General features: G+C 38.6%; 1 protein-coding gene across 8 annotated transcripts in view; it reads left to right on the top strand.

The window, feature by feature from the left end:
* The window catches only part of STAU2 (staufen double-stranded RNA binding protein 2), a 312,186-nt gene that overhangs the window by 16,308 nt on the left and 281,680 nt on the right, over positions 1 to 14,198 (top strand). For 2 of the 8 annotated variants that reach the window (XM_066266325.1, XM_066266333.1), the window contains exons 3-4: positions 10,922 to 11,030; positions 12,638 to 12,713. The exons of 4 other annotated variants lie outside the window; for them this stretch is intronic. The gene's annotated coding sequence lies outside the window, so the exon portion shown is untranslated. The remainder of the gene's footprint in view (positions 1 to 10,921; positions 11,031 to 12,637; positions 12,714 to 14,198) is intronic. 2 more of the 8 variants (XM_066266328.1, XM_066266327.1) reach the window with 1 other exon arrangement.

The raw sequence follows: 14,198 nt of genomic DNA, 5'->3' as shown, positions 1-14,198 counted from the left end.
GAGCCAACCGGCCAGGGCCAACCACCACACTCTTATCAATGTCTCTTAGTCTCACTTTTATGTCCCACCTACGTATGGAATAATGCAGTTTCTGTTTTTTTCTGATTTACTTATTTCACTTCGTATGATGTAAATGGTAAAGTTTTTATATATACTCTCTTCAGATACATGATTTGCAAAGGCAGTGGCTTTTGAGAAGCAGAATCTGAGGGAGTTCATTTCAGCAGAGTTGCACTGCACAGTCTGAAAGGAAATTCTTTAGGCAGAAGAAAAATACTAACCGATGGGGATTTGGGTCTTAGAAAAGGAATGAAGAGTACAAGAAATTATAAAATAATGTGGTAAACACAAAAGATATCTTAATTTTTAATCTTTTAAAAAGATAATTGACTATTTAAAGCAAAGATAATGATTAGTTGGAGGCTTATAACGTAACTTAGAAATCAGTTGACTGATGTGAGTGGTGTGAAGAGTGGGGCATGGGAAAGGGACATAAGCGTATGGTGTTGTTAGGTGCTTCTACCATGCATGTAGTGGTGTAATATTGAAGGGAGGCTTTGTATGATTTAGAGCAATAGCTATAAAACAAAATAAGGAAAAATAAATTATAAGCCCATAAGGGAGATAAAATTTAATACTAAAAAATTATCAGTTCAGCCTGGCCTGTGGTGACGCAGTGGATAGAGCGTCAACCTGGAATGCTGAAGTCGCCAGTTTGAACCAGGCTTGCTGGTCAAGGCACATGTGATAAGCACTGAGTCAACAACTCAAGTGAAGCAGCAATGAGTTGACACTTTTTTATGCCCGACCTCCTCTCTAAAATCAAAGATAAAATCTTTTTAAAAAATCAATCAGTTCAAAAGAAGGTAGGTGAAGATTCAAAAAAAAAAAAAAAAAAAAAAAAGGGAAAACTACAGATGGGACAAAAAAATTAAAAACAAGGTTATTTTTCTTTGTTTACAAGTAGTATATAGCTTTAGGGTTTTCTCTGAGGGCTATAAAGGTATGGATTTATGGGACCTCCATACAGTTCCTTGGGACCAGCAAAATAGGTCTGGCTGTAAGATGGTTCAAATGAATGGTGCCGTTAGCTGGCCAGACCTCTCTATTGCTCAGTTTATACTGGGGCCAGGCTCTGTTGCAAGGAATAGTCTTTTTATTGAGGGATTCAGGAGCAAATTTCTCCCAGTTGGAGAGGATGCACCCCAAAAGGGGTCTTTCGAGGCACCGAGGACTGGTTCTCCATCTATGGAGAGGCAGATTGTAACAAGCAAGAGTTAGAGATGTCCCTGCAAGTCTTTGGGCTCTTTTGGGCCATTGTGTAATAATAGTAGTATGGATAGTCTGTCACCCTGAAACTACCTGGGGTGTGGAGTGCTTCCCTAAGGGTAGACTTACCAATGGTCAGAGTGTTGGCCAGGCACGGTGATTATGGACTTACTCTGCTAAGTGTCTGGCTTGCTGCTGGGCCCTGGTAGAGACTGAACACCTGACCATGAGATACCAAATGACTATGCAACCTGAGCTTCCCCTCATGGACTGAGAGTTCTGATCCATCAAACAATGAAGCTAGCCATGTGCCGCAGCTTTCTATCATCAAGTGAGTGAAATTGCTCAGACCAGGGCACTTGTTCCTGCCACATGCCATCTCTTTCTCAGTCAGTACCTCACAGCAAATTACCTGTGATAATTGATGGAGGAAGAAGAAGCTCAGGCCCAGTGCAACTGGGAGTGTATGGCTGCAGTGCTACAGGAAGGCCCTGAAAGACAGTGGAGGAGCGAGAGCCTTTCAGTGAACACAATGTCAAGCAGGACAGTTGGTCTTCCATATCTGCAGACTTGGCCTCTATGATTAGACCAACTGGAGATCCAAAATACTTGAGAGAAATGTTCCATTGTTGTTGTACATTGTGTTAGGCCTGCAATGGTTGCATCTGTGCTGAACATGTACAGACTTTATTTTCCTGTCATTATTCCCTAAATCAGACAGTACAACTGTTTACATAGCATTAACATTGTATTAGGTGTTATAAATAGTCCAGAGATCATTTAAAGCATATAAGAGGATGTGTGTAGGTTATATGAAAATACTATGCCATCTTATATAAGGAAAGGAGCGTCCATGGATTTTGATATCGTTGGGGTCCTGGAGCCACTCCCTCACAAATAATGAGGGATAAGCTAGATGAAGATAGAAGTTCAGAAATGTGGATCTGCTCATGTGCTGGCTGGTCAGTTTGGAGGCTTAGTAGTCAGGAGGTCTGTGTGAGAAGGTACGTGGATGGATCTTTAGCAGTGGGTACAGAAGAAAAGGATGTTTGTATTCTATGCAGATACTCCCCCTAAACGTACTCACTGCAGAGGAGTCTCAATAGATAGATGGACCAGATGACTTGTTCTGTAGATGTCAGTCATGTCATTTTCCCATCAACCGTATCCTTCCTTGCTGAACAGGGTCACATACAAAATGGCTGTGGACACTGAGCTAGAAGTTATAGATGGACACAACAACATGGACTTCCTCTCATCAAGACTGAGTTAGCTAAAACCACTGTCGAGGGCCCAGCTTGTACAGAGTTCCTGATATGGCTCCATTCCCCATAGGAGTTAGCCACCTAGTGGCCAGTTGATTACATGGCTCTCTTCCATCACAGAGGGAGCAGCAATTTGTATATTCTGGGTATGAATTTGCCTTTGACTGTAGTCCAGTCCTGGTATTTCGTACAACATTGCTTCTGACCAAAGAGATGATATTACAGCAAAAGAAATGCAGCAGTGTGATTATACCTATGGGATTTTCTGGTCTTATCATGTACTCTACTATCTAGGAGCAGCTGAACTCACAGGATATTGAAATGGCCTACTGAAGACTCCCTTATAGGGCCAGCAGGGAGACACTGCAGTGCTGGGGTGCAGTCTAGGATGCAGTATATACTTTGTAGCAACCACAGTGCTCTTTTCCCACATGTGGAAGCCATGGATCCAGCAATGCCAGGGTGGGAATGGGAGGGACAACTTTCACTATTGCACAAAAGAACCCATTCACAAAAATGTTGCTTTCTATCCCTGAAACTTTGGACTTTGATGGCTCAAGATTATAGTTCTCAAGGAAGGAATGCTTCTGTTAGAGCATATGTCAATTGACTTAGAAGCTGAGACTGCCACTTGGCCATCTTGAGCTCCTCATACCATTGCAACGACAGTCAAAGAAGTAGGCTACCTTTTGGCCAGCGTGATTGACCCTGATCACCAAGGGTAAATCGGGTTGCTGCCGCAATGGTGGCATGGAGGACTGTGCATGGGGACTGAAGGGTTCTCTGGGTGCCCTGTTGTACTTCTGCATCTGATAGTAGAAGATTAGTGGGAGACATTTCACCAGTGAAATACCTCAACCACGAGGTCCTGGCTGAGGACAAAAAGAACATAGAATAGAAAAGAGAATTTATAAATATCAATAGTGGCCTTGTAGTCAATTACAGAAAAGAGAGCTGTGATAGTGAGAGGTATTTTCTTTTCCACTTGTCATTTATGTGTATATAGTGTGTATAAGGAATGCTGGTGCTGGTTAAATTGACATTTTAGTCCATATATCACAGTAGATTGAGATATGCCTGTAATCTCTAGGACTAGAGAGCGAATGGGAAGAGAATCCAGCACTATCCAGAGTGATGTTCCTGACTGATGGGGCTTTGTGGGTCTAATTTTTGGAGAAAAGGTTATTGTTCTTGAGTTTAATTATGAGTAAGAGGATCTGTGTGGATGTTTGAGTAGTTAGTGAGGTGGACAGTGCTAGAAAACATCTCTGATTTCTTTAAGTACAGCCCTGTTGTGGCCCTGGCTAGTTATTCTTTTCATCTTGATGAAAAACTTCTTATGCATCTTTATATAAATAAAATAAAACTGCTTTATATGCCACAAGAAAAAGTAGATTTAAGTCGTAATAGTTTTGATAATTACATTAAATATAAATGATTTAAATACTCCAGTCCTATTTAGAATTGTCCTGGATATCCTGGCTAGGGCAAGAAAAGGAAGTAAATGGTATTGAGATTAGAACGGAAGGAAGAAAAATGGTCTTTATTCATAGACAACCTGATTTTTCAATCCTACAAAAACTAATTGAATGAGTGGAGTGAGGTTGAAGGATACAAGATCAATATACAAAAACTAGAAAGCCCAGCGGTCATACGAAATGACCGCTGTTCTAGATATTATAAATTGTAATTAAAATGATTTGTGCAAAGGTGTCTGCTAATTCAAACTGAATTACCCAGGGCAGGCGGCGAGGACGCCCCTTTGCTTACTGCCCCACGGGGTTTCCCCCTTCTACTTGCTTAATTGCTTAAAGTAGAGTGCAATGAAGGAAACCACTGGTGGTACATTTCTTTCTTTCTTTCTTTTTTTTTTTTTTTTGAGTGAGGGGAGAGAGAGAGAGAGAGAGAAAGGGGAGGAGCAGGAAGCATCAACTCCCATATGTGCCTTGACCAGGCAAGCCCAGGGTTTCGAACCGGCAACCTCAGTGTTCCAGGTTGATGCTTTATCCCACTGCGCCACCACAGGTCAGGCTGGTGGTACATTTCTTAAGAGCCACCGCTAGCTCAATAAATAAAGGTGATTTAAACAATAAAATGTTAATTCACATGTCAAAGATCTCTTTGTACACAACATTTCTTGTGTAGATCTTTCCATCATTTTTAAGCTTGCCTTGCAGAGGACCATCAATTATTTTTAATTTTACGTCCATTCTTTCACAAACTCTTGAAACATAAAGTTGACCGTGTCCAAATGCAGGCTCAGGTAAAAAAATGCCAACACGCTTAAGCGTTTGGCCCTGAGACTTATTGATGGTCATAGCAAAGGCAAGTTTTACAGGAAATTGTCTACATCTCAATTGAACGGCAACCCTGTTTGAGACGGAGCCAAATCAATTCTTGGAATGACATGTATTTCACCTTTAGAGGAGCCAGTCAAAGAATTAGCTATTATGACATTATTTTTCAATTGGAGAACCTCTAGTCTTGTACCATTGCAAAGACCCCTTCTGGTGTTAAGATTTCTTAACAGCATAATAATTGCTCCAATCTTTAACCTCAATTTGTGAGGTGGCATGCCAGAAGGTGGGACTATTTGAATGCCGTGGCAACTTCACCCCATTGGCTAGTACAGTTACGCAAGCAACCAATAAGCTATCGGCGACAAACAGACACTTAAGCCGCATATAATAAAGGTTAGTTGTGTTTATATATGGTATCAAAAATATGCAGTACTTATGGATAAATCTAACAAAATATGTTAAAGAAAACTGAAAACCACAAAATCCTGCTGAGAGAAAGTAAAGGAACCTACATAAATGGAGAGACAGTTGAACCTCATTATTCACAGATTCTGTATTTGTGAATTGGTCATTTTCTAAAGTTTACTGGTCATCCCCAGATCAATACTTGCAGTGCTTTTGTGGTCATTCACTGACAACATGCAGAGTAGTTAAAAAATTTTGAGTCACCAAACGTGCCCCATCTGAACTGAATGAAGTTGAATGTGGTGACGCTGCTCTCTCATTTCTACTCTCATGCTGTAAGCATGTTGTCCTTTTCTTGGTCTACTTGGTGCCACATTTTTTGCATTTCTGTGCTTTTTGTCAGTGATTTAGCTGTTCAGAGTGCTGGGCAGTGCTTCTAAGCACAAGCATGTTGTGTTGTGTCTTACAGAGAATATGTCATGTCTTTAGTTAAGCTCCTTTCAGTCAAGAGTTACAGTGGTGGGTGCTGTGAGTTCAGTGTTAATGAACCAGCAGCATAGATTAAGCAAGGTGTCCTTTGGTAGAAATACACATGAAACAAGGTTATGTATTGATTTTCAAAAATGTTATGATCAGAGGTTTGCATGAACCTGACCTGTATTTCCTTGAGAAGCAATGGTTCCATATTCGTTAATATTTCCCATTTGTGGTGATCTTATAGAACATAACTGTGATCAAAATACCATTATTTCTATTCTTTTTTTTATTTTTTATTAAGTGAGAGGTGGAGAGGCAGAGATAGACTCTTATGTGCACCTCGACTAGGATCCACCCAGCAAGCCCCCTACTGGATGTTGCTCTACTTTTCTGAGGCAGCTACTCTGTTGCTCAGCAACTGAGCTATTTTAGCACCTGAGGTGAGGCCATGGAGCCATCTCAGCACCTGGGGCCAACTTACTCGAACCATTTGAGCTATGGCTGCAGGAGAAGAGGTTAGGTAGTGTGGAGAAGCAGATGGTCGCTTCTCGTGTGTGTCCTGACTGAGAATCGAACCTGGGACTTCCACACGCTGGGCCGACACTCTACCACTGAGCCAACCTGACAGCTGAAATATCATTATTTCAATAATGGGAATTGACTGTATATGCTGTACATCAGTTGGCAGACTCAGCTTGGTTAAAATGTTGATTTGTACCATATTAATGTGCAGGTTAAAGGAAATTTTACTCTAATCCTTGCATGCATTTTTTGCCTAAAATAAAATTTATGTTGAAATGCATTTTAGAATAGTCACAACAACAATGAAAAAGAACAGTGTTGGGGGGTGGCAACACTACCTAATTAAGAATTGTAAAATTACAGTAAAAACAGCATTGGCATAAAAGTGACATAGATGAATGAAACAGTAGGTAGATAGTCCAGAAATAAACCCTCTTATATATGGATGTTATTTTGACAAAACCATAAAAGCAATACATTGGAGCCCTGGCTGACGGCTCAGTTCCTTAGAGCATTGTTTTGAAGTGCAAAGGATGCTGGTTCAAACCCTGCTCAGGGCACATACGGGAACAGATATGTTCCTGTTTCTCTTTCTCCCCTCTTCCTCTCTTGCTAATATCAATAAATAAAAAAATGTAAAAAAAAAGCAATACAGTGTGTGTGTGTGTGTGTGGAATATAGTCTTTTCCACCAATAGTGCTCAAACATTGAATATCAATACACAGAAAATGAATCCATACCTTACATTATGTACAAAAATTTAAAATGACTTGGAGACCTAAGTGTACAACTTAAAACTGTAAGGCTCTAGAAGAAAACAGAAAATCTTTGAGACCTTAATAAGGCAATTATTTCTTAGACACGGCATCCAAAGCACAAACAAATTGATAAATTAGATGTTATTAAAATTAAAGTCTGTTCTTCAAAAGATGTTCCTAAAAGAATGAAAAGAAACACTACATCCTGAGAGAAAATCTTTGTCAAAATATGCCTGATTAATACTACTTGTATTTAGAATATATAAAGAACTTAAGAAAAATAAATAACTCAATAAATATGGGTAAAATATTCAGATGAGCACTTCATTCACTATGGGATGTAGATAGCATATAAACAAATGAAAGTATGCTCACCATCATTAGTAATTAGGGAAATGCAAATTAAAACCACAAAGAGAACACACCTGTTAGAATGGCTAGAGTTAAGAAGACTGACCAAACCAAATGGTGCTAAGGCCATTCTGTTTTAGCAGTGCTGAAATTCCAAGCTGGCTTCATTTGAAAAGTCAGATTGGAGGAAGCATTACACTTATGGCCTGATTTGTTGTTTTTTTTTTCAATCACAGTTGACATACAGTTTTGGTTTCAGATGTATAACATAGCAATTACACAATTATGTAACTTACAAAGTGATCCTCCTATAAGTCTGATGCCCATCTGATACCATAGAGTTATTACAATATTACTGAATATATTCCCTATGTTGTACTTTATATCCCCATGACTATTTTTTTTCTTTATTTTTTATTTTTTGTATTTTTCTGAAGTTGGAAATGGGGAGGCAGCCAGACAGACTCCTGCATGCACCCGACCAGGATCCACCCGGCATGCCCACCAGGGGGCGATGCTCTGTTATAACCAGAGCCATTCTAGCACCTGAGGCAGAGGCCATGGAGCCATCCTTAGCGCCCGGGCCAACCTTGCTCCAATGGAGCCTCGGCTCTGGGAGGGGAAGAGAGAGACAGAGAGGAAGGAGAGGGGGAGGGGTGGAGAAGCAGATGGGTGCTTCTCCTGTGTGCCCTGGCCAGGAATCAAACTCGGGACTCCTGCACCCCAGGCTGACGCTCTACCACTGAGCCAATCGGCCAGGGCTTATCCCCATGACTATTTTAAACTGACTTAAGACCTGCATTGAATCAGGTCCTCAAACATCTTCTTTCTGTTTTCAGAAAATTGATGGCATTGGAAAGACTTTAGGAAGTTTAGTAACAATGAGAAACTAAGGCTTTAACACTATAAACCAATCTCTAGAAAAGCTGCTCTTAAAAGGTGTAATTCAGTGGTTCTCAAAGTGTATGCCAGGGTGCACTGGTGCGCCCCAGAAGAGTTTCAGGTGCGCCCTATGGTGTTCCAGAGAAATATGTGCCTGTTGGAGACCAAAATACCAACAGGGTTTTTAGACTTTAGATTTTTGGGGGACAGAGGTGTGGGGAATTGGCTGTAAATTGACAGTCTGCTCAACCCCCCACCTCACTTGCCTGATTAGGTTGCAAAAGGCTGTTAAGCTGTGGTGCTGGATTGTTTACACTACCCCCCATGTTCTCCGGAAAGACAGGAGGCAAGTTTCTTCTATCCTTTGTTTGGTGTAAAGTTAGGATGATATGTATTGTGAGGGTTTTCTGCACTTAACACAATTAAGAGTAAAAAGAGAGGAATTCTTCAATATGTTGATGAGGCAATGAGAGTTTGCCTTTCAAATATATGCCCAAACATTGAAGAAATTGCTAGGACACATCAGGCTCATGTTTCTCATAAACGTAAGAATGAAAAAACACATTTTTGCTGGGACCTGCCAAATTTACTAAATTTTACTAAGAATGTATCTATACATAAAAAAAGATAACTTTTTGTCATTTTTTATTTTTTAACCCTTCATTTTACGAATTCTAAAAAGCATAACTCAAAAAATGTAACATAGAAATGTTTTTTAATGTCAGAATAAATTTAATTTTGTTGTATTTAATTTAATTACCATAAAAGCACATTTGGACTTTATATTTTTTCTTTAATATTTGACTTAATTATTATAATATATTTTTCAGAAATTTGTATATAGTGCACCTACAATTATTTATAGGATTTTAAATGCACCCCAACTTCAAAAAGTTTGAGAACCACTGGTCTAACTAGATGACAAGTGGTGTAAATATTTTATAAGAGGCTTCAAAATGTTTCTATGTGGAAACATACCTACATAAATAGCATGCTGTCTTGCTTCTTTTTTCATCTTATTTTTATATTATGGCCATTTCCTATGCAAATAATGGAGCAAACAGCTGTGTAGTTGTAGAGTTTTGTTTTTGAGAGAATGAAATGTTTATATATTAATGGTGGGCTTTTTTTCTTATTTTGAAAATAAAAAGTACCTAAAAGAAAAAAAAAAGCCCCATGGTATGGTTTTGTCAAATAATTTTTAAATTATGAAAGTTATACATATTTATTGTAAGGAGGTAAAATAATGCAGCACTTCAGAGTAGAAAGTGAAGAGCTCCCCCCACCAGTCCCACATTCCCTTTAATAAATGCACGTTTGATGGAAAGAAAAGAAGAGGCTCAGACAGTAAGCTGTTGCAACTGTTTTCATTCCACCTTTGTAACGTTGTCCTCTGTGGGTTCAGAGAGGGCCCACGCCTCACTTTCTTTTCAGAGCTATGCAGTCCTTGTGGTTTGTTTATTTTTTATTTTTATTTTTTATTTTTATTTTTTAATTTTTTTTTTATTTATTCATTTTTTAGAGAGGAGAGAGAGAGGGAGAGAGAGAGACAGAGAGGGAGAGAGAGGAGAGAGAGGCAGAGAGAGAGAAGGGGGGAGGAGCTGGAAGCATCAACTCCCATATGTGCCTTGACCAGGCAAGCCCAGGGTTTCGCACCAGCGACCTCAGCATTTCCAGGTCGATGCTTTATCCACTGCGCCACCACAGGTCAGGCCTTGTGGTTTGTTTAAACAGAACTATTACTGGTGGGTGAATATTCAGCTCGTTTGTAGGTCTTGCTGGTACAGTCCCTCTGTTGCAGGTTGTCATATACAGATCTCATGTGAATCTTGCTGTAGTATGATTGTTTAGATGCTGAATTGTTGTTTTTTAAAGATTGGAACTTTATCAGTTTTGCCAGTTTGCCCACCAAAAAGTTTATATTGTTACATGTTCCTCAATACAGTTTGTACCCATTTACCCACATCCTTGCCAACACTGAATGTGATTACTTTTTCATCTTTAGCAGTCTAGTGGGGTAAATTGTATTTCACTGCAATTTAGATTTTCATTTGTTTCAACATTAGTTTTTTGAATAGATATGTTTACTTAATTTTATTGTGAGTTGATTGTCTGTACACTTGCCCTGTTTCTTTTGGATTTTAAAACTGTGATTTATGTCATCTTTGTATTTTATGAATGTTAACAATTTTTCTTCACATGTTGTATTTTCCCTCCAGTTTGTAGACTTTGTAAATGTCATTTCTGGTGCGTTTTGCTCTGTAGAATTCTACAGTTTTGTGCTGTTAAATCTTTCAGTTTATCCTATTATGGTGTCTAGTTTTCTCATTTTATAGAAGAGCCTTCTGTGTTACAGGATTATGAAGAATATTTACCCAGGTTTTCTTGTGCTTTTGTCATATTTTTATATTTTGCATTTTAATACTTCTGAAATTTTTTTGGTGCATGTTTCTGTGAGATAGGAACTTAAAATATTTTCCATTTGATAGGCAGTTATAATAGAGCAGTTTGATTTTTGGCGATTTGTCATGGAACACCTTGGGTTATAGTCTAACTGGAAGTTACAAGGTTTGTTTTAGTTGTAGGAATGGACAGGAGTCACATTCCTCCTAGAAGACAAGGGCTCATGGGAGGTAAATTCCTTTGCTCTTTTGACTCTATTTTCTTTCTTTTTATTTTACTGGGGAATTAGGATGAGTCCCTTCCAATAGCAGGGAATAGGGGAAGGGGAGCCAGCAGAGACAGAAACTGTCCAAGTCATTTGTGGGACCAGGGATGGAAGCGGACTCTTCTGTCAGCAGGTGAGGTAGATGGTGACTTTGCTGGCAACAGCTCTGGCTGCAACTTAACTACTTTAAAAACGTTGCTCACCTCTGTTTTGGCTTAGGAAGCTTTGTGTGTTTTGATGGATTTTGGTCGTAGTTTTTTCTGCTACTTCCTTTTATGCGTTTTGTCATCTGCTAATGACCTACTTGCATTTGCCAGCACGTGATTAGTTTTATTTGCTTTCTCCTGTATGTGTGGGCAGGTGTGTACTGGCTCTTTTCCTCCCTAGCTAACTTGGTGAATTTATACTTTCCTTAACTAATCAAATTACTATCTTTTGAAACCTACTTTGTCTCCCTCCCTTCACTACCTGTGCTCCTGTAACTGCCTTACATGGCACTTACCACATTGTAGTTTATGTATTGGTTTATTGTTTGTATTTCTTGTTGTACTGGACTTTGAGCTCCTTTGGGATAGGGGTTTTGCCTGTTGATTGAAAACTGTGAACTACATTATTTTGATAGAGTTTAGAGATTCAAGTTCCAGAGAGTGCACAACATTTTATAGAGATATATGAATAGAATCTATCTAAAAAAAATAGAGTAAATCTAGGTTTTGTTGAGTGTGCAGATACTGTTATTATAAATAGTCATTTTACCAATGTCACTTATCAAAGTTACAGAGTTACATGTAAAAACAAACTTCATTCATATCAAAGATATAATATGAGAAATCTTAATGTAACTGATATCACATGTGGAAATTTTTAGTGGAAAATCAACTTAAAATGTTATAATAAGTCAGTGGAAAAATAACAAATACATGTTTATAAAAAATATTAAATAAGTATATTTGTTTGAATATAAAATCAGCTAATTGTAACAGAATATTTTATTTATTTATTTATTTATTTATTTATTTCATTTTTCCGAAGCTGGAAACGGGGAGGCAGTCAGACAGACTCCTGCATGCGCCCGACTGAGATCCACCCGGCATGCCCACCAGGGGGCGATGCTTTGCCCCTCTGGGGCGTCGCTCTGTGGTGTCCAGAGCCATTCTAGCACCTGAGGCAGAGGCCACAGAGCCATCCCCAGCGCCCGGGCCATCTTTGCTCCAATGGAGCCTCACTGCGGGAGGGGAAGAGAGAGACAGAGAGGAAGGAGAGGGGGAGGGGTAGAGAAGCAGATGGGTGCTTCTCCTGTGTGCCCTGGCCGGGAATCGAACCCGGGACTCCTGCACACCAGGCTGACGCTCTACTGCTGAGCCAACCGGCCAGGGCCCAGAATATTTAAACTCAGAATATTTTAGCTAAGAAAGCCATGGAAAAAAGTTTATAAAACCATGTTACTGTTTAAATATTTGATTATAGTGTTTTAACAAATTGTTTATGATCAAAGTAATAATGCATTCTTATCATTGTTAGCAGTCTTAACATCATTTCATTTAACCTCTACCACCATCCAGTAATATGAAAATAACATTTCTATTTTACTGTCTAGGAAAACAAGATTTAAGTACTTTCTCAAATCCTGTAGATATCAATAAGTGGCAGAGAGATCCAAAACAGGTTGTTTACCATCATGTGGCATTTGTTCTCTCAAAAACAAATCCATTACTATTAATTTTATTTACTTCTGAGCAGGCGTCTGCTATTCCAGCTACCAAACTGACTTGGCGCTGATTTCAAAATAGCTTCATTGAGGACATTCTTAGCAAGTGTACGTATATTTCTCTTTTTTGAATTGTTGACTTTTCTAAAAAGTGATATATAAATTAAGTGTATAAATCTCAATTATTTTTTTATTTGACAGAGGGAGAGTCAGAGAGAGGGACAGATAGGGACAGACAGACAGGAAGGGAGAGAGATGAGAAGCATCAATTCTTCGTGTGGCATCTCAGTTGTTCACTGATTGCTTTCTCATATGTGCCTTGACCAGGGAACAACAGCAGAGTGAGTGACTCCTTGCTCAAGATAGTGACCTTGGGCTCAATCCAGTGACCTTGGGCTTTAAGCCAGCAACCTTTGGGCTCAAGCCAGCAACAGTGGGGTCATGTCTATGATCCTATGCTCAAGCTAGCGATCCCACGCTCAAGCTGGTGAGCCTGCGCTCAAGCCAGCGACTTTAGGACTTCGAACCTGGGACCTCCACGCCCCACTCTGATGCTCTGTCCTTTGTGCCACTGCCTGATCAGGCTAGATCTGAATTTTTATAGACCAGTTTATTTTATAATTTTGTTGATGCTTTTATCAGAATTTTGGTTTAACTTTTGAATTATCTATCACTGAGCTCTGTCAAGTAGTTAATACTAATAAGATTTCTGATTAAATGGAGGAACAGCTATTTAAAGTTTAGTCATTTTGTAAAACAAACGATTTCAACTAGGACTAATTATTTTTAAATTTTTTAACTTAAACAATTGGATTTTAGCTGTAAAGTTTTATTAGAGTGAGATCATGATTGTGTTTTGCATACCTAACACAGCAAAACTTCAGTCACATGGTAAAATATTTTATTGGGTTCATGTTATTTTTATGAAGCAGAAAGTCAAAATTAATAAAATCAAAGTTTAATACTGTGTTAATATCAATAGTTAACACTTTCCTTTAATATATTTAAAGTTTATGCTATTAAAATTTTTCATATTGTAAAATTGTCACATTTTTGCAATGTAACCAATGAATATGCAGCATTGCTGTGTTATGAAAATTGTACAGTAACAGTATAAATGGTTTTTCAGTTTTAATGCAAAATTGGCTGATTATTACCACACTTTAATATTTTTCTCATTTTTATCAACTTTGTCATTTTTTTGTTTTGCTTTTTCTGATATTCAGGTAGCTGTGTTATCTATTGTACTTGAGTATTTACTGGCATGGTCTGCAAGGATGAAAATTGATTATAGCCCCAGTTCACCTTGTATTTGATACAATGACTGATTTTCTTGTACAATTTATAAAATGCTTATTTGAATGATACACACTGGAGTAAGTAAAGTGTAAATTTCCTCAAAACTCTTGACTTACTCTTGTCGTGTTTCTGTTGTTCCAGACAAGAATGATTTCTAGGTTTTTTTGTTTGTTTTTGGGCTTGCAAACCACTTAGAGAATGGTTCAATTGTAGAATCAGTTGTCATCTGTGTTGATCCTATAGTTGGTGGCTTAGATTAATTCTCTTTCCTTTTACTTATGCCTTATTAGGTAT

The sequence above is a fragment of the Saccopteryx bilineata genome, chromosome 3 (genome assembly GCF_036850765.1).
Source record: "Saccopteryx bilineata isolate mSacBil1 chromosome 3, mSacBil1_pri_phased_curated, whole genome shotgun sequence".
Classification (NCBI taxonomy): domain Eukaryota; kingdom Metazoa; phylum Chordata; class Mammalia; order Chiroptera; family Emballonuridae; genus Saccopteryx; species Saccopteryx bilineata.
The sequence above is the reverse complement of the archived record's forward strand: the minus strand, read 5'-3'. Positions and strand labels throughout refer to the sequence as shown.